General features: G+C 37.9%; 1 pseudogene; it reads left to right on the top strand.

Moving 5' to 3' along the window:
* LOC124514191 (tigger transposable element-derived protein 1-like) overlaps positions 1-18,393 on the top strand; it is a 28,576-nt pseudogene extending 10,183 nt beyond the window's left edge.
* Positions 18,394-21,257: the final 2,864 nt, after the last annotated feature.

Genomic DNA, 21,257 nt, shown 5'->3' with positions numbered 1-21,257 from the left:
TTACTGTAAAACAATTAAGGATGTCTGGAAAATAGCAATATAGAAGAGTATCACTGCAATATTCCTTTAAGACTGAAAAACTGGACTCAACCTAAATGCCCAGCAACTAGAAACCAGTATGTTCAATTACTGTATATTCCAGCTTGAAGACACCTTGACTACACCAAAAGGAGTTTATCTTGTAATCTGTTAAAAGTCTGTTTTCTTGGGGCCCTAGGTGGTTCAGTTGGTTAAGTGACTGACTTCAGCTCAGGTCATGATCTCACAGTTCCTGAGTTCAAGCCCACAACGGTCCCTCCCCCATCAGCACAGAGCCTGCTTCGGATCCTCTCCCCCTCTCTCCCTGTCCCTGCCCCTCCCCCCCTCACCTCTCTCTCAAAAATAAAACAGACATAAAAAAGAAAGTCTGGGGTTGCTTGGGTGGCTTAGTTGGCTAAGTGTCCAACTTTGACTCAGGTCATGATCTCGTAGCTCATGAGCCTGGGCTCTGCATTGGGCTCTCTGCTGTCAGAGCAGAGCCCGCTTAGGTTCCTATCTCCCCAACTCTCTCTCTCTCTGCCCCTCCCCGGCTCTTGCTTTCTCTCTCTCTCTAAAATAAATAAAAACATCCAAAAAAAAAAAAAAAAAGTCTGTTCTTCTTTAAATATTTTACATCTTTTAAACCAGTGGTTCTCAAACTTTTGGTTTCAAAAATCCAGATTCTAAAGAGCTTTTAATATCTACTGATATGAACCACATTATAGAATTAAAACAAATTTTAATTTGTTTTCATTTGTTTTAATAAAATTTTTAGTTGCTAATTTGTTAAATAAGGTCATTATATTTTAACACTTTTATGAAAAATAGCTATTTTTTCAAAACCAAGTATTTGTTTTACATTTTGCAAATTTTTTTCGTGTCTGGTCTAATTGAAGACAGATTCTCATACCTGCCTCTGTATTTAACCTATTGTAGTATCACTTGCCATGTACCTTCTGGAAGATTCAAGTAGACACTTGTGAGAGAAGAGGAGTGAAAAAGGCAAATAATGTTGTCTTATTATTCTAATTTAACTTTGTGGAAACTGAAAAAAACTTGAGGAACCCCAGAGGTCCCCAAACCATACTTTGAGAAGAACTGTTTTAAATCGTGATCTTTTTGGCATATCTAGGATATGGGGTATGGTGGGCTAAGATACATTTCATCTAAGAAAAGAAATACAAAAGGTAATGAAGAAAAGAGAGGAAATCGTGTGGTCTTTTAACACTTTAAAGTCCTTTCAGCCTATTGAAAGGAAGTTACAGGCCAATAAGTCCCAAATGTCTGTGATCTGCCTTCAGCTGGCAGTCTCTAGGGCTCCCCTCCCCCCTTTTTGATTCCGTCAGGGAAACCACCCACACCAAGCTTATAAACATGACAGACTTCCATCACTAGAGCATGACTGAGAATGACAGACAGACAACCTATGATTCAGGGAGAGCTCACCTTAAAACCATCTTAAAAACTCAGGGACAGCTGCTTAAAATAACCTTAGTATGGTATGGATGAGTCTTTAAATTAAGTACATACCTACAAAATCCATTAAAAGATTTTCTCCATCACATTTAAGTGTCAGTAATACTTTTCTATCTACACAAAAGAAAATTTTATAAGAAAAAAAAAGTTATGCTGCCACAGACAATGTTAAAATAATCAGAAAGTTTCGTTCACTCAGTAAATATGTATTAAACACCTTTGGGTAAGAATGTCAGTTACAAGGTGGGTCCAGATGTAATTTATTTAGGAAAATAAGGTGGACATTATTACACAAATAAGATAATAGAAGTAAAACCATGATTTTGTCAAAATTCCTGGCAAGAACAGGTCCCCAGTAAGTATCTGCTGAACTGACGAAAGAAAAGAAGGAAAGGAGTCGTCACTTTTAGCCAGAGCGCCAAGAAAGAAAAACAGAGATGGTATCCGCTGATGAGAGTTTTCAAAGACCGATGATTTTTAAAGTCAAGGAGCTAAGGAAAGGAGACTGGAGGTAAGAGGAAGAACACCATTCTGAACAGAGGGAATACAGTGATAAGGACACAGAAACAAGAGAGTTCAGAAGTGTTTGAGGAACCACAAATAATGCAGACTGGTTGAAATAAAAGACATGTTGAGGAAAGCTTGAGATGCAGGCACTGGAGGGATCCTGGGCTGAGTTGTCCAGGAAGCATCCACAAGTAATGAAATGTGTTTTCTTCTGCTTGGTACTTACTTCCCACTAAATACTCAGATGTCTGCCGAGAGAGGGGTGCTATAGTCAGGTCCAGACCAATTCTCAATTCTCACGAGGTAGAAGAAATAGCCAGTAAAAAAAAAAAAAAGAGAAAGAAAAGAAAAGAAAGAAAGAAAGAATACTTGCCAGTAATACTGACGGAGCAAAGATGCAGAGGTGGGGAATAATGGGCTCAGAAGTCACAGGTGCTTAGTCTAAGCAAGTGGAAAAGTAGAAAGGTTCTGTTCGAGACATTCTCCTATGTGACTGTAAGCAAAATCTAAACAAATAAATGCAGAAAGCCAAAAGAAAAAAAGAGAGATCAGTAAACTGTATGGAAAATGAAGACCAAGTTGATTGGTATGTACCGTCTGATCGCACTTTTAGAAATGAAAGAAAAGATGTGTGTGTGTGCATACATATGGGGGCAGAGAGCCAACGAGACACAATATGGAAGATCTAGAATAACATACCATCATTTAAGTCACATTCATGAGCTCTATATCAGCCTTTCTCATTCAGGTTCCTCATCTGACCCACCTAGCACAGAAAACGTTCTGAGTGACTATTTTCTCAGTTCCCCCACGTATGGTAGATAACCAGTGTCTCCCTAGAAGCACAGGAGAGAAGTTAACTTATTACATACAATGGATGCCCTAGGCTGTTGGGACATTATTTTTTCCCAGAATCCGGAAGAATGAAGTTTCTCTAGATGGTGTTTTTTACTTGTCTTATAAGACTATGTGGTTTTTTAAAAAAAAAAAGTATTCAGGGAATATATTACATTTGTGCTAAGGAGGAAAAAAAAACTGTTAAAAACTAAAAGTGTAAGTTAACTATCTGTAAGAAGAGAAAACCGTGGAAACTGATTCAGATAAAGAAAAGTCCCATTCGGGGCGCCTGGGTGGCTCAGTCAGTTGGGCGGCTGACTTTGGCTCGGGTCACGATATCACGGTCCGTGAGTTCGAGCCCCGCGTCGGGCTCTGTGCTGACAGCTCGGAGCCTGGAGCCTGCTTCAGATTCTGTGTCTCCCTCTCTCTCTGCCTCTCCCCCATTCATGCTCTCTCTCTCTCTGTCTTGCAAAAAATGAATAAATGTTAAAAAAAAAAAATTAAAGAAAAAAGTCCCATTTAACAAACTCCACAAGACTAATTTTTTGAGTGGGCTCTTGAAATGAACACACTAGCCTAGAAATCATACTCCCAGTCTGAGGCCTGGGAATCAAATATAAGCTTTGTGGCAAATGTACACATTTTGAGGCATCATCTTCCTCTATGGTCTTTGAATTCCCCTCAGAATCTCGTTGCAGGTCCTCATTTCCCTCTTCTCCCTGTTCTAATCGAATCTGCTGAATGGGAAGCTTTCATTAAGAAAACGAGAAGTTGCATAATTAAATTTTCTTTTCTTTTTGGTTAACTGCTAGAATTGTGAGTCAAGGAAATCTTACTTTTACATATTTTGTCATGTCTATAAAAAATTATTCCAATTTTTTCTTGCTTTTCAAAACTTGAAGATACAGATTTTAAGCAAGTCCTAATGTTAAACTTATCTTTGCTATAATTTTCTTCTGTGCTTTTTTCTCTAAGTATTAATATTTTCAGGACATTCAATTTTCCTTTAATATTAAAAATTTCAAAATGCTCATCTGTCTCTTTAAGCAATGATTAAAAAATCTTAAGAAAATATATCTAGGATAATATCTGATTGGATATAATTTACAGTATCAGGGCTATTTGGGAGGTACTCAAAATGTTCATTTATTGACATGATTAAATATATTTATAAAATATCTTAATATGCTGAATTTTTAGAATAAATATAAAACACTGTATGACTGGGGCGCCTGGGTGGCTCAGTCGGTTAAATGTCCGACTTTTGGCTCAGGTCCGACTTTGGCTCGTGGTTCATGGGTTTGAACCCTGCATCGGGCTCTGTGCTGACAGCCCAGAGCCTGAGCCTGCTTCAGATTCTCTGTCTCCTTTTCTCTCTGTCTCTCCCTTGTTCGCACTCTCTCTCTCTCTCTCTCAAAAATAAACATTAAAAAGAAATTTTTAAACACTGTATGATTGAGTAAATCTTTGTGTTCTCTCCAACTGGATCCTATTTATATCCAGTATGTCTATGCATATTGTTGAAAATGACTGACTTTAGAAAACAAAACAAAATTTTTTCACTGTTTATATGAATAGTTTGTGTATCATTATATAGTTACGTTAAATGAATTCTTTGGTTTAGAACAATATTTTTCTGTTAAGTTTAAATCTGCTTAACTTTTTATTTAAAAGATAAATAGTTCGCCGTAGAACAGACTAGAATGTTAAATTTAAGCTGTTTGTTTTAGGCTCAAACCAAAAGTTTTTAACAATATGATGGATTTTTCTCAAAAAGGACTATGTTGCATTTTAAATGAGGTTTAGACTAATGAGGCATGAACACTCAAAAACTGTGATTAATGTTTTAAAGAACATTTGTTTCAGATTGTCTTTGGTTTGAAAATTAGCAATTTTGATTTCTGTAAAAAGAATGACATTTATTGACAAGAAAAAGAGTTTTTCTCCCCTTCAAATGAAGACCCACCTTTCAACCAACTGGCAAGAGATTCCCTGTCCTGCTTTAATCAGAAAATGAAAGGCATTAATGACATGTTGCTATTCTGTTTCTGTACCAAATTCTGGCATACTAAAATAATGAGATGCTTGTGATCACAAAAGTCTATTTTACTATAAAGTGATCTTTTTAAAAGAACAAGGGCATAAAATCCACAATAAATACCAAATAATTACTACTGCTAATATTTGAGAGAGTCACAAAGAAAACAACCAAACTTCTTACTCTAAAAGAAATATATTTCTTAGAATATGAAAATTCAGAGGAAAAAAAGGCTCATAATAACATAAACAATTTCAACAAGGAACAAATAAAAAAGTGCTTCACTAGGTTTCTAGGTATCTCCTACCTTGACTAAACTTCTTTCCTAGAAAATGCTTCAAAACGCGGAAAGGAAGCATTTCAACTAAGATAATTAAAATTCACTCTGGAAAGTGATGGCCAAATCAGGTCAGTTAAATTCACCCTTAGAAAACACAAAGTCATTTAAAACTGTTCCAAGTTGAGAACTGATGTGTCATGATACAATTCTGACAGAAATAAACTATTTTTAAACCCAAAGATAATTGTTTTTAATTCTTCAGAGAATAATGACCCAGAACTGCTAATACATGGAAGAAAATTTCTGACTGCAACTACAGTGCTCACATTCAGTTTCATCAAAGATCTCTAAAACCAAGTATTTTGCAAATGCAGTGTTCATCTCTTCACCATGGACCCACAGCTTGAGGCCAACAAAGCCTCCTAAATGAGATGTGAACCAAACTTGGAAACCTCTCCTTTTTAAAACTCAAGTTTGGCTTTTAATAAAGACCTAAGCAATGTTTCCTCTAACCAACTTGGCAGACCTCGCAAGCAGACTACACAAACAAAGTCTTTCTGCTTACTCAAAGTTTTCACTATAGGCTTGGAAACAAAAAGCTATACACGGGAACTGGGTCATTCAGCTCAATTCAAAGGTAAGGGTTGTCATTTTCCAACCTACTATTTCTTCTTCTAGACAGCAAGTCATATCTCTCTGAGGTTTTCTCTTTAAAGAATATGATAATTTCTGATACTGTTTATCCAACTTGTTGGCACATTAACAGAAAGTCCTCAGATAGGCCTACTTAACACCAGGTTTCTGATGGAGAACTTCAAGAGGAGACTTAGCTGCCGCCAAGCCTCCCGGTAACTTCTCAACATTCTCAAATGGCTCTCGTTTGGATTTCGTGAAGTAAAAAAACTCACCTTTAATAACAGGACATATTTCCTAAAACCCTCTTCCACAAAAAATAGATGACACGAAACTCAATAATAGCAAAAAAAAAAAAAAAAAAAAAAAAGTATACCATTCTACTTGATTTCCCTATAGCTCACACACCTAAAATCAGACGGCAATGAATTAACTTTTTATGAAGTCCTTGTAATTCATCCTTAAAGGAATATACCATATGGCATAGACATTTCACCACACACACAAAAATACACCTGATTAACACTTCTTCCAAATCCAATAACTTAGACTTTTAACCATCCACAGCACTTGAAGTTACAGACAATAAAAATGTAATCACATGAAAACTCCTGGCAGAATTTTTACTTTTTATAAATACAAGTTCTGGAAAACAACCAAGTAAAACTATACTTTTAGTGGAGATCTTCCCAGATAGTTATCTAAGAACCATAACCCTGTTGTCTCAAATGCTCTCATTTCCTTCAGTAGAAACAGTACAAAGTTGATCCTTGAACAACACAGGTGTGAACTGTGCAGGTCTGCTTATACATGGATTTTTTTTTTATAACTACAGTACAGTACTGTAAATGTACTTTCTCTTCTATGATTTTCTTAATAACATTTTACTTCCTCTAGCTTACTTCATTGTAAGGATACGGTATATAATACATACAACCTACAAAATATTTATTATTAGTAAGGCTTAGTAGTTAAGTTTTGGGGAAATCAAAAGTTAACACTTGTATTTTCAACTGTGTGGAGGTGGGTGGGTCAGCACCCCTATCCCTGCAACGACCAAGGGTCCACTGTGTATCTTCCTTGTTCTTTTCTTACAGGAAAAGCTGCAATGTTTTCTCTTAGTTGTTATTCATCTTTCAGACAATTATTCCCAACCCACGCATTTCCCATAAACCAACATAGTTTTGTAGCAAAAGGAGTCTATCGCCATTTTCTCGGGCTTAGCAGTTGCACTAAAATGTGTTTATTAGAATGTGCATTTTTTTGGACACAGATTCATATAATAGTTAGGATTCCTTCATGATGAGAGTCAACATATCATTTTGCCAGCAAGCATTAAAACAGCAACCTTTCAAAATCTTGCCTTATATCAGTGTTTTCAAGCTTTATCAAGAAGACAGGTACTCAGAGCAGGGATGTAATAACCCTTAAGTGAAACTCTACTGGGAAAAGAGAGATAATGCTATTAGTAATAATTTGACATCACAGATAATGGAGATGGGAAAAGATAGCAACATATTTTATGATAATTTCCTACTGCATTTCTTTTAAACTGGACTTCTCTGGGAAAATCAGTCACCTAAAGAAAAAAAAAAAGCGGATTGTGAAGAACATAGAGAAGTTTGCTTTAGATTACAAGACGTGGGGCCAAATGTGGAAGAAGGCAGCTCAGAGCTGTAGGAAAGAAAGCAGAGTCTGATATGGAAGTAATATTGTGTTAACCACAAATGAGCAGAGCTGGATAATTCTAAGCACATGCTAACTGTCCCAAGGTATAATAAAATGCTCAGCATGTTTTAATTAAATGTGCTTTGACTACACACATGACAGTCCAGGCTGCCAAGATGAAAAAACTCTTTGGAAATGAGAACTTGTGTTCCAAATTGATAGGTACCTATTTTTCTTCCTTTGAGAGCAGGACCTGGGGCATGAAAGCGCTCTCTTGTCCACAGCTGCATCCAACAAGGCCTGAAATGAACATGTAATAGACTTATTTGTCTTAAAAGTTCCTGCAGTGCAGGGACAGGAAGAGCAACTACCTGAAAGTATAATAGAAACAAAGGTCCATCTTTTCTCAATTCTAAAATCCAAGTGCTTTGAAAAGTAAAAGTATTTTTGTAACTCATCTGGCAGCAAACACTGGTCTGTCCTAAACCTAAAAGTATTTTCATAATTCTTTATAATTCATTTGACGGCAAAAACCTCACCTGAATGGATACAAGAATATTTACAGTCTTAGGGCACCTGGGTGGCTCAGTCAGTTGAGTGTCCAACTCTTGATTTTGGCTCAGGTCACGATCTTATGGTTCGTGGGTTCAAGCCCCACGTCAGGCTCCACACTGATAGTGTGGAGCCTGCTTGGGATTCTCCCTTTCCATCTCTCTCTGCCTCTCCCCCACATGCTCTCTTTCTCAAAATAAATAAACTTAAAAAAAAAAGAATATTTACAGTCTTTACTTATTCTGTTAAGTGTGACTGTTCATTTCACTGCAGAAATATCAGTGTATGACTACAGAGTGTTTTCTCAAACATTGCTGGAGTGTCATAAAATACATAAATACGAAATGTATTACCATTTTAAAATCTGAAAAATTCTAACACACATCTCTTGATAAGTGATTACAGATCCACTACTGTTACTATTATTTATAGCTGACCATGTTAAGACACATGTGAGAATAGGCCACTGTTCTGCTAGATTCTCTCCAATGGCTTCCTACGTCACGCAGAATAAAAGCCAAACTCTTTACAAATGCCTACTCAAAGAGAACCACAACATTGACCTCACCTGGTAATTTGTTGGAAATGCGGAATTGCAGGACCAATTCCCATCTATGAGTCAGAAACAGCATTTTCACAAGACCCCCAGCTGATGTGCATGCATGTGATTTTTTGGAAGTGCTGACCCACAAGACTCTGGAGGGTTCTTCGTACCTTGCTAGGTTCACCTCTTCTTTCCTCTCACCTACTCCTCCCCAGTCTCTGGTTTCCTTGCCATTTGTGAAACATAATAAGAAACACTTCCAGGTAGCTGTTTCCTAGAACTGGAATGTCCTCCCCGCAGGTATCTCTCCTGACTTGCTCCCTCACCTGCTTCAGTTCTTTCCTCTAAATGAGGCCTTCTCTGTCACCCTATCTAAAATGCTCAAAACCCCCTGACAATTCATATTCTTCTATTTCATTAGTTGTCATATTTTTTCTCTTTAGTACCTGTAACTATCTAAAGTACCAACACTTTACCAAATTCTGTTGTTTTTTTGTCTCTTCCCAGTAGAATGTAAGTTTCATGAGGGCAAAGAATCTGTTTTTCACAGTGCCTGGAACAGCAATTTTCAGTGTGGAGTGTGGACCTCGTGGATCACTGAGACTCTTTCAAGGGGATGCACAAGATCAATTTTCGTAATTATACTAAGAGTTTATCTGCTTTTCTCACACTCCGTGCAAAAGCTGTGGTGGGTAAAACTGCTGGGCTTCAGTGCAAAGCAATGCAGTAGCACCAAACTATCAGTTGTTACTGTACCCTTCACCACCACATGCAATCGGGCTTTAAAAAAATTCAAGGGGCGCCTGGGTGGCTCACTCTGTTAAGCGTCCAACTTCGGCTCAGGTCATGATCTCACAGCTCGTGGCTTCGAGCCCCGGGTGGGGCTCTGTGCTGACAGCTCAGAGCCTGGAGCCTGCTTTGGATTCTGTGTCTGCCTCTCTCTCCGCTCCCCCGCACCCCCACACTCATGCTCTGTCTCTCTCTCTCTCAAAAATAAACAAACATTAACATTTTTTTCTAATTCAATTTCACTTAATATTCTTGATGAAGGAGTTTAAAAAGCATTAATTTTATTAAATCTTGACCACTGAGTATGTATCTTTTTAATATTCTGTGTGAGAAGAAGAGAGGTGTGCACAAGGCATCCCTACAGCAGGATATTATCTGGGGGAAAAGCATATGTGAGATCATTCAAGCTGTGAGGTGGACTAGCTGCAATTTTCTTCAACGCCATTTCACTGGAAAGAAGGACTGACAAACTGTGTCTATTCAGACCTGGCTATATCTGGTAGATATTTTCCTGAAAATGAACAAAGTTACTTTCTCACTTCAATGACAATAACTGACCGTATTTATTGCCAGGCATAAAATCCAAGCTTTCAAATGAACATTAGAATTTGGAGCAAATTGTATCCACCATTATGAGCCTGACAGTTTGTTAATATTTAAAGACTTATCTCATAAGATTGATAGTGATATTAAAGAATGTGATTTGTTAATACACTGTATAGTGAAATGTGCTAACATTTGTAAAATCTGTGTAACTCAATGAACTAATGTTTCTGAAATGACAAAATACATTATAGTACAAAACCATGCATGGATGAAAGATCTAGTCAGACAAGATAGACCAACGGATTTTTTTTTTAAAGATTTTTTATTTAATTAAGTAATCTCTCCACTCAACGCGGGGCTCAAACTCACAACCCTGAGACCAACAGCTGCACGCTCCAACTGAGCCAGCCAAGCACCCCTAGACCAATGGATTTTAATGTAACACCATGAAATGTTCACTGATACGGTTTCAGAGTCTACATTTCAACTGACCTTGAAGAAACTACCACTTGTTAAGTTTTAGTGTAGTATCAAAGAATAATCACTATTTTAAAAGATTATTGGGGCTCCTGGGTGGCTCAGTCGGTTAAGCGTCTGACTTTGGCTCAGGTCATGATCTCGCAGTCCGTGAGTTCAAGCCCCACATCAGGCTCTGTGCTGACAGCTGGGAGCCTGTAATCTGCTTCGGATTCTGTGTCTCCCTCTCTCTCTCTGCCCCTCCCCTGCTCGTGCTCTCTCTCTCTCTCTCTCAAAAATAAACATTAAAAAAATTTAATAAAATAAAGATTATTAAATACTTCCCTCTTTTCCAACTACATACTTGTATAAGGCCAGATTTTCTTCATATACTCCAATCAAAACAACACATCATAACAAATGACTGCAGATATGAGCTTTCTTTCTTTTAAGCTAGACATTCAAAGAGTTTGTAAAACTGTAAAAGAATGCCACTCTTCTCACTACTTTAAACATATAGTTATTTTCATAAAATTTTGTGTTAACATGTAATGGGTTTATTATTATTTTAAAATCAACTGATAATTTTTTTTTTTAGTTTCTCAATTCTATTTTCAAATACAGCAAACAGCAATACATGTGACCCACATAAACAAATGCTCCTTAGGTTCCGCGGTAATGTTTAAGAGCATTAAATGGGTCCTGGGATGAAAAAGTTTGAGAGCCACTGGCCTAAGACAATACCTAGTAGGTAGCAATAAATTTTGTTGCACTGAACACTTGCATTGTGCTTGGCTCTTACTAAATGCTTTCACACTTACTTCGTTTATACCTCAAGAACAACTTTATAAGGTACTGTTACCATCACCATTTTCTAGATAAGAAAACCGGTACTTGAGAGAGACGAAGGCATTAGCTTAAAGTCGCAAGCAGTGGCGCCAGCACTTGAGCTGAGGTCACATGACTCTGGATCGCATGCTCCTGGCCGCTACCGATACTATGATAAAGGCATGCTATGTTAGAAACAAGACCAACGGTGCGAAGCCAGGTGACTAAACTTAAAAATATGAAGGCACTAAGAAGGAGTCAACATAAAAAGTGAAATGCATTAGGAGGAGAACATCTAAGGAGGTTCATGTGAGCAGAAGAAAGGCCAGGCCAACTTCTTGGAGGCAGAATGCAAATGTTTCAGGAAGTACTTCAAGCATAGACCACACGGGCACAACAACTATCACAGGCTGAAGAAGGACAATAAAAACCCTAAGATGTTTACTTTGTTTCCAGACTGCCTTCCAAGGATAATAAATCCCTTCTGGTCAGATTCACTCCTGACACTATTAAAGTCATCTTACTGCTGTTGGTTTCCCTGTAGCTCAAGCTTGAGTATAACCTTCAATGAAATGTTCAGCATGCTCTTTGGTTGCCACATCCAAACAGAGTTTCCACTAATCAATTTGGGTTGCCACCTATAAAGAGACTAAATCTATCAACTCCAAGAAGTGCCTCCTCTCAAGCCTACAGTAAAGTGATATCCTGAAGTTTTGTCATCTTTTAAAAAATTTAATGTTTTTATTTATTTTGAGACAGAGCATGAGCAGGGGAGGGGCAGAGAGAGAGGGAGACAGAATCTGAAGCAGGCTCCAAGCTCTGGGCTGTCAGCACAGAGCCCAACGCAGGGCTCGAACCCACAGACTGTGAGATCATGACCTGGGCTGAAGCTGGACGCTCAACCAACTGAGCCACCCAGTCGCCTCTAAAGTTTTGTCATCTTGATTGAATTAGTGACAAGAAGGGCATTTAATGTCTGCATTTTATGAAAAAGTCCTGTAAGGCCAAGAACAGTAATTTCTTCCCAGCTTCAAATTTTCCTAGGCTAAAAATTGCTGCTAGAATATGCAGATACACTTTTCCACAGTCTTGAAATTTCTACTTCCTGTAATATTTAAACCATGAATCACTCTTGCTAAGGATGATTTAAAAAGGAGTGAGCTAGGTTTGGGAAGGAAAAACAGAAGATGAAGTGGGTGGCACATCAGTAGCCATGATGTAGCGATGTAGCATTCAGATCGACAGTGGAAGTCAGGGGGGAGAAAGCAAAGTCAAGTCCTGGAACTGTTTTCCCCACTCTATTGGGACAGAGGTCAAAAGTCAGTTACAGTGTTCACTGCTGTGTTAATACGTTCAATGTTGACACTGTGACGAGTTAAGCTTGACAGCCCTAATCAGGAGGTTTGAAAAAGTTTGACTCAACTCTACATATGGAAGACCTGAAATAGAAAAGTATAACCTCTTAATATGTACAGTATCTGCAACAATGAAAAACAATGAATTTATAAGCATATTCTCAAAATTTGGGGAGATCCTAAAAAGCTCCTAGGATATAAGGAAGTAAGAATAATAACTAATGTTCTTTCTCTGGTCTTCTAACTTCATTTTAGTTTGGTGACTATAAAAGGAAAATGAAGAGGGCTTTCATAGCTTCACCAGTGATCTAGGATTACCCTAACACTGGAAACCTTCAGTTCCTCAAACACCAATTCTTCTACATGGGACCATCAAAGTAAAAGTCTAAGATCAGAAAGAGAATGCTGAATAACAGTGACGATGCTCGCTGGTATTTTCCAGAGTTGAGTGGGCTGGTGTCCAATGATCATGCCTCCTTCCATCACTGCCTATGCTTCAACATATGATATACAGGACTGCAGCAATTCAACATTTTGCTGGATCATAAGACAGAAAACATGTAAATGAAACACAATTATTAGTATTTAAGATTCCACAGAATATTGTGGTCTTTTTGCACGACAGCAATGGACCAACTTAGACTGCTCAAAGCCCATTCCCAAAACACAATTTTCTTAGGAAGGGCAGAAACCAAGAACAGAAGCTAACATTACATCCACTAGTGTCTGGGAAACTAATGACTGAAACAAAGTTGCAGGATGTTTTTCTATGAATAGATCAAACACTCAAAAGAACCAGGATGGGTGGGTGCTTCACCCAAGAGTACTCAGGAGGAAGAGGAATGATACATTGTCTGCCAGGCCAGTGTTAAGTTTCAGAAAGGAGGAGAGGACCTGCCCTATACTAGCTTTGTCAGAACTGGTTACAAGTATGGACTCTGTCTGTTGGACTAGTGCTCACTAATTGTGTGTCTCACCCTGGGAAATGAATACTAGCTGTTATTATTAGAAAAAAAAATTAACTTGATTCCTGAGGTAACAGACATTAAGGAAATTCGCAGGGAAAGAAATGTAGATGTCACTAGGAAGATTTTCATAGACAGTCTTCAGAACATGTAAGATGCCATAACCTAAGCCATTACCTAATAATACTCCTTTTTGTCATTCTGCCACGAGCATTTCCTAAGCTACTGAATATCTTCTGTAGCATAAGTGGCAAAGAGTTTAACAGAAAGTGATCATCTGATTTGGAGTCAAAGATGTTTAATTCAATTCCAGCCACCATTTATCTGTTAAGACTTCACCCCCCATGAACATGACAATTATATATATGACAACCTATGACGTATATGCCAATATTACATATCATAAATATATAGTTATATATATTACAAACATTTAATTTATATCTATATACATAACATATGTGTATATATATATATATATATATATATATATATATATATATATATCAAGCACGGGCACAGTAAAAAACAGGTTCTGGTTAAAACTGTATGCAGAAATGTCTGAGTTAAACCAGTGGCAGGGATCCTTTATACAAAGACACCTAGGACTCCGTGAATTCCTACCAGCTCTGATGGGAAGTGAGGACTACTACCACGTAAACAGAGAACCTGGAAGTCTCTCAAGATACCACACTTTCAATGTCCTTATGTAAAAAATGTCACTTCTTTTTTCCCTCACTTCTACTTCAGGATCAGAAAGAATACTGTGTCAATGCCCCCACACACTTCACACATGTAATGTTACAGTCCAATAGTTTTACCAAAATGAAAAGCAAGATGATCAGTTTATTTTTAAATATCTAAATAGAGTCTTCTTTTAACTCCAGACTTGATACAGCTTTCTAATAAGCAATATTATTTGTTACTCAAAAAGCAGACTGAATGATTTATGTCATGCAGCTGTGAACAAGCATTTTGTTGGAAATACTGTGCATGCTTTACTGCACTAACATTGTTAGAATGCCCTCAAGGATGCTGAATACTACAGATTGGAAAACAAAAGGTCATTGTCACAGGAAAATGAAAAAAGACTTATCTGATTCAAACCAACATCAAGCACAGAGAAATGACAACAATAGAAAAACATTTCATGTCCCTTTATCAGTCTGTAAAGGAGAGTGATTTATCTCTAATAAGACTTACAGTTCTTGTAATATATCATAACAAAAATAAATGAATTCATTTAATTGTTCACAAGTGACAATTAGATCACATTCTGTTTTCTCATAAATTTAAAAATATTTGGTGTACCTTTGAAAGTCAATGCAAATATGCTGGTAGTAAATGTTTTCCCAACAGCAATGAAATGCTCAAATTTAAAGGTAATTTCATTTATATCATTAATATATACCCATACATGAGACCAGATTATTTCACACATACTGTATGTGTATATGAAATAAACAATTTCAGAAAATTTGAGTCCTCAGTATAAAATATGTGCCTGCGATTTTTTTAAATGTATATTTATTTTGAGAGAGAGAGAAAGACAGAGTGTGTGTGTGTGTGTGTGTGTGTGTGTGTGTGTGTGTGTGCACTCGTGCGAGCGGGGCAGCGACAGAGAAAGAGAATCCCAAGCAGGCTCCATGCTTTCATGCTGTCAACACAGAGCCAGATGTGGACCCTGATCTCACCAACTGTGAGATCATAACCTGAGCCAAAATCAAGAGTCCGACACTTAATTCATGAGCCACCCAGGCAACCCCTGTGCCTGTAATCAAAAACAAACAAAAAACAAAAACAAAAAACCTCTTGATTTTCTATGTAAATAGGCCATAAAAAATGATAAAAATAACAGGTGACATACTGACAGAAGCTACACTGGCCACTGGGCATTAACTGTCCTAACAAAGTTGCCTAACAGACAAGGAAGGTAATTTCTGCATTTTACTAGTACATGTAATAGTTTCTGAAAGCACAGGAAGTTATTTTTTGATAATTTTTTTAATGTTTGTTTATTTTTGAGATAGAGACAGAGCATGGGTGGAGGAGGGACAGAGAGACAGGGAGACACAGAATCCAAAGCAGGCTCCAGGCTCTGAGCTGACAGCACAGCTCGAACTCACAGACTGCGAGATCATGACCTGAGCTAAAGTCAGATGCTCAACCGGCTGAACCACCCAGGCACCCCTGAAAACACAAGAAGTTTTAAGAAAACTCCTGGTGTCAAACAAATGCATGTTATTAACCTCACCATTTTATTCCCCCTACTACTCAGCAGTAAAAGGCTGATACAATCAGGAGCAAGCTAGACTAATAATTAAAAGGTATATATTTGTGTTTATTGTATAAATACAAGTCTTGCCTCTAAAAGAAAAGTGTGGGGAAGCAGGGGGAATGGTTTGTTTTTCATATATTTGAGAATTCTTATTTCTGTGAATTTTTTTCTCCATTTTTTTTAATTTTGAGAATATCCAAGCCTACAAAAAAATGAAAGAATAAGTACATTGTTTAGTGCATCTTTCATCTACATTCACTAATTGCTAACATCTGCCCCATTTGTTACCTCCTCCCTCCTCTAACCCCCCAAAACAATTTCAGAGTAAGTTGCAGGCATCACAAAACTTCACTCATACATAGTTTAGCATGTATATCCTGAAAACAAAAATTCTCCTATACGCACACAATACCATTCTCACACCCAAGAAATTTAACCCCTTTGTAAGCCAGGAAAAACAGTCATTGCTATTTACTATATGGGTCCATGAAACTTTTATTTTACTTTTTGTGTATTTAAGTCATTTTTGAATAACCTACCAGTTCAAGACTAAAAGGAGAGTGAAAAACAACCTATTATAAATTTAATAAATATTTAAACATGGCAAGCCCAAATTTGATTCCATATTTTTCTGCTTTGAAAATAATACGTCTTGACATTATTTTTTGAATACAACTAGTTGCTCACCAACAGTCCTACGCGAACCCACATACTCATTTTGTAAGTACTGACTCCAGGTCTCAACTACATCTGTAATAGAATGTAGCTTCTCATTGAGCTGGCTCTTTTTCTTGCACTTACATTGTCAAAATGCAATATTTCATATTTTAAAAATATCTTCTTAATGTTCTAGCTTATAACTATTTCTGGTTCTTCCTCTTACACTTACATCTTCAAAACATAACACTTCTGAAAACTCAGATGGCTCACAGTTTTGTCAGAGAGAGGAAAGTCATCTTCTTTGCTCCATAATTGCAAAACTTTTTAGATTTGTAAAAACTAATTAAAATGACCAATCCAATAAGTTTGTCATTTCCACACCATCTCTTTCCTTCCTGTCACTTCTGTACACACACCTATCTTAAGCACCTGTCCAGTTAAGAACTGTACCAGGTGTATTCAAGTGCACAGGCATCGGGAAAGATGAAAAAACTAACACCCTCTGTCCTAATGGCAAAATGGGATGGTCCCGATTCTTGATGCAAAATATGATGCAATGAAATGTTTCCTGTTGAACGACTAACTGGATATTAATACCTGATTTCCTTTTTTCCTTAGACACATACTGTTCATTGTCAATTCTTGAGTTTGAGAATATTCGCCTAACAATTAGTTGGCACTATTTTTTTTTTCCTATAAGCGGCCAGATAAGGAGCCAAATATCTTCAGCTTTGCAAACCAAACCACCCCTGTCTCAACTACGTAACTCTGCCTGTACAGTTGGAAAGTAGCCACAGACAACATTAAACAAATACACATGGCTTTTCCCAGTAAAATCTTACTTTGGGAAACAGGTGGTAAGCTGGCTTTCTGACCCTGGACCTTGGATATCATCACTTGGTAATTTACGTTCTTGGATTTCTTCTGTATGATAAATTTAACCATCATCAATAAAGTCTAGAGGACTATATGTTCATCTTCTCATTTATCTAAGAGTTGTGAAATGTCTTCCTCTGTCAAAATACTTTCCTTTGCCATTATGCGCAGGAAATAAAAAATTCTAAATTTCTAATTGTGTTCAGTGAAGTGTGTTCAGTGAAATTTTAAAACACAACTACAAAGATAGTGACTCCAAGCTTCTCTTATACCTTCTTAAAAGACGATGCAATACTTTGGACAGCACAGTAAGAAAACTGGACAACGACAAAACAGCAAGCATGTATTCCACAACCACAGTGTTCCTCTGTTCTCTTGTTAATTTTAGGGTTTTTTAGCATAATTGAGAATAAAACTGGTAGGTAATGATGAAATAATTCCTAGGATGAGAAAGTGGCAAAATGTTTCAAGATACAGGAAAGATAAGATCATAAAAATCCCTTAATGTATCTTAGATTTATAAAGAAACCCATATGGTAATGGCAAAATATTGTTCTATTTTTTAAAAGGTAAAATTTCCTTTGTTCTTTAGAAGATCCCTAACAAATAGTTAGAACTTCCCCAAAAAGAAACTCAGTAGTTAATACTGAATAAAAAGGACCCTGACAGCATGTCAAGATTCAAACACATCATCAAACATACCCAACTACGTGAAAATGTCCTTTTGTTTTTTGATCCAGGATCCAAAGTTCATGCATCACATTTGGTTGCTATGTCTTCTTAGTGTTCTTTAAACAAGAACAATCTTGCTCTCTACCTTTTTAAAAAATCTTTCATGACAGTGACATTTGTAAGAAACCTGTAACTTGTCTTATAGGTGTCCACATTCTGTATTTCTGTGATTACTTCCTCACGATTCAGATCAGGACCTGTTACATACTTTTCCAGTCCCTTGTTTAAAAATTATTAAGAATTGCAAGATGGCAACGGCACAGCATTAAACCCAAAGCAAGGTTCTTCGGAGTGTGGAGCCGTGTGTGACTGCTCACCTCCACATACCCACCAAGCCAGTCAGGATTCGGAATAAGCATTTCTGCAAGCCTACCACACAGATGATGATTTAGACTCCCCACTGTATCACATAGGAGACATAGCCATTTTGTAAATATTAATTCCAGACTTCAAATACATCTCTAATCAGTTCTAGTTTATCAGGACTTCTGGCTCATTTTCTTAACTAGCATTTGTCAAAATGCAATAAAGACTCTAGATTTAAAATACATCTTAATAGGGGCGCCTGGGTGGCTCAGTCGGTTAAGCGGCCGACTTCGGCTCAGGTCATGATCTCACGGTCTGTGAGTTCGAGCCCCGAGTCGGGCTCTGTGCTGACACCTCAGAGCCTGGAGCCTGTTTCAGATTCTGTGTCTCCCTCTCTCTCTCTGCCCCTCCCCTGTTCATGCTCTGTCTCTCTCTGTCTCAAAAATAAATTAAAAAAACATACAAAAAATAAAAAAAAATACATCTTAATAAACTGTAGCTAACGTGAAATGTAGTTAATGATACACAGTAATTTTTTTTTAATTTTTTTTTCAACGTTTATTTATTTTTGGGACAGAGAGAGGCAGAGCACGAACGGGGGAGGGGCAGAGAGAGATGGAGACACAGAATCGGAAACAGGCTCCAGGCTCTGAGCCATCAGCCCAGAGCCCGACGCGGGGCTCGAACTCCCAGACCGCGAGATCGTGACCTGGCTGAAGTCGGACGCTTAACCGACTGCGCCACCCAGGCGCCCCTATACACAGTAATTTTAAATTGCTCCCAGCATACTATCCTTACCCTTCCATGCTGACTGGAATAAATTCATAACATAAAATAAAATGTTTTCAAAATATCCTGGAAATAAAAATGATACCCAAACTTTTAGTGACTCAAGAAAAGAAAATGTGCATCATCGTCAATCAGATAAAATCTCACCCATCAAACACATACCAAGTGCCAACTATGGATGAGACCTTGGACTAAGTTATACAGAAAGGAATATGAGTAGAACACAGTCCTATACTGGAGAGTTCCATAGTTTAGGGCTGACAAAAGACATGAAATATTCACAACGCAGTGTGAGGAATGCTACAATAGAGTTACTAATACCAGGAGAGCCAATTTCAAGCCCAGACTCGGCCATTTACTAAATTTTAGGAACACCCAGCACATTTGGCATAGGATTCAGTGGAGTCACAATAAAAAAGGAAGAGCTCTGGAAACAAATTAAGTGATATAGAAAAATGACAGGTATTATCATTATCAAGCATAATAACTTGTTCTTGATACACAAAGTGATTATTTCATTTGATAACATACTCATGAGTCATGGGTGGTTTCCCAGATGATACGCTAGGTACGTGTTTTAAAAGAAAGCAAGATCAACTTAATAATGTCACCCAAGCTAAAATCTCTGTCCTCTCTGTTCTTCTTTCTCTACAGTCAACCCAGATGGGCAGGTTCTGGCCACCAGTAACCCGCAGGGTATGAGGCAGTATTTGGACTGTACGTAGGATTAACGTGGCACATCTTTCTAAAGCAATTTGACGCTAAGATTTATAATTCTTAAATTTTTGTATTCCCAGCTGACTCTTGCTCTTCCCTAGGGCAAGGGGAGGTTACAAAAGCCCTAAGAATAGAAATGCTTCCTAACAAAAACATAACTGGAACTGTTGGCACTTTTATGTTATTAGGGTATTATTCTTGCTGTCAAGTCTAAGTGAACAATAAAAGCTAATGCTCTGAGAAAAAGACAGACTAGTAACACTAACCCACACCACCTCTGCTATCTTCAGTTCACCAAGAAAGTATAAGGACCCAACAGCAAGATTTAGAAGGGGAAAAAAAAAAAAAAGTTTTCCCCTAGGAACCCATGTTTTGTTTGTTTGCTTGTTTACTTGAAACAAAAACCCTCACAAAGTCCCACACATCAGTTCAATTTCCTGCTGCAACTACATTTCATCAGGTTTATAAACACTCCTTCTCTGACACTGTGAATTCCTGTGGTATAAAAATAGCTGATGTCCTGTTTTTGCATGTGAAAATTTACAGTGTTATGATTTGAAAACAGTTTTCAAACGAGAGCATGGTTAAAAAGGAAAAGGGTGCAAAATTAAGCTTACAGTACATATGGAAGTACAAATGATGACCAAAAAAAAGAAATTCAGGGGCGCCTGGGTGGCTCAGTCGGTTAAGCATCCAACTTCAGCTTAGGTCATGATCTCACAGTTCGTGAGTTCAAGACCCACATTGGGCTCTGTGCCGACAGCTCAAAGCCTGGAGCCTGCTTCGGATTCTATGTCTCCCTCTCTCTGTCTCTGCTCCTCCTCGGTTCACGCTCTGTCTCTCTTTCTCAAAAATAAACATTTTTGGGGCTCCTGGGTGAGCTCGGTTGAGTGTCCGACTTGGGCTCAGGTCATGATCTCACGGTCCATGAGTTCGAGGCCCGCGTGGGGCTCTGTACTGACAGCTCGGAGCCTGGAGCCTGCTTCAGATTCTGTGTCTCCCTCTCTCTCTCTGACCCTCCCCCATTCATGCTCTGTCTCTCTCTGTCTCAAAAATAAATAAACGTTAAAAAAAATTTTTTTAATAAATAAATAAATATTTTTAAAAAAGAGAGAAAGAAATTCAGAAAATAGCTGGTCGTCTTTTTCTTTTTTTTTTTTTTTAGTGCTTGTTTTTGAGAGAGAGCGAGAGAGAGAGAGAGAGCGAGCTTGAGCAGGGGAGGGGCAGAGAGAGAGACAGAGACACAGAATCCAAAGCAGGCTCCAGGCTGCGGGGAGCCGCACGCGGGGATCAAACTCACAAACTGTGAGATCATGACCTGAACTGAAGTCAAATGCTTAATGGACTGAGCCACCCAGGAGCCCCTACACCTGGTTTTCTAATGGTGATTAGGACAATATGTTTTTC

The sequence above is a fragment of the Lynx rufus genome, unplaced genomic scaffold (assembly GCF_022079265.1).
Source record: "Lynx rufus isolate CCGP_SWC_20201006 ecotype Redwood Valley unplaced genomic scaffold, mLynRuf1.p SCAF_2, whole genome shotgun sequence".
Taxonomy (NCBI): Eukaryota; Metazoa; Chordata; class Mammalia; order Carnivora; family Felidae; genus Lynx; species Lynx rufus.
This window is presented reverse-complemented; position numbering and strand designations above follow the sequence as displayed.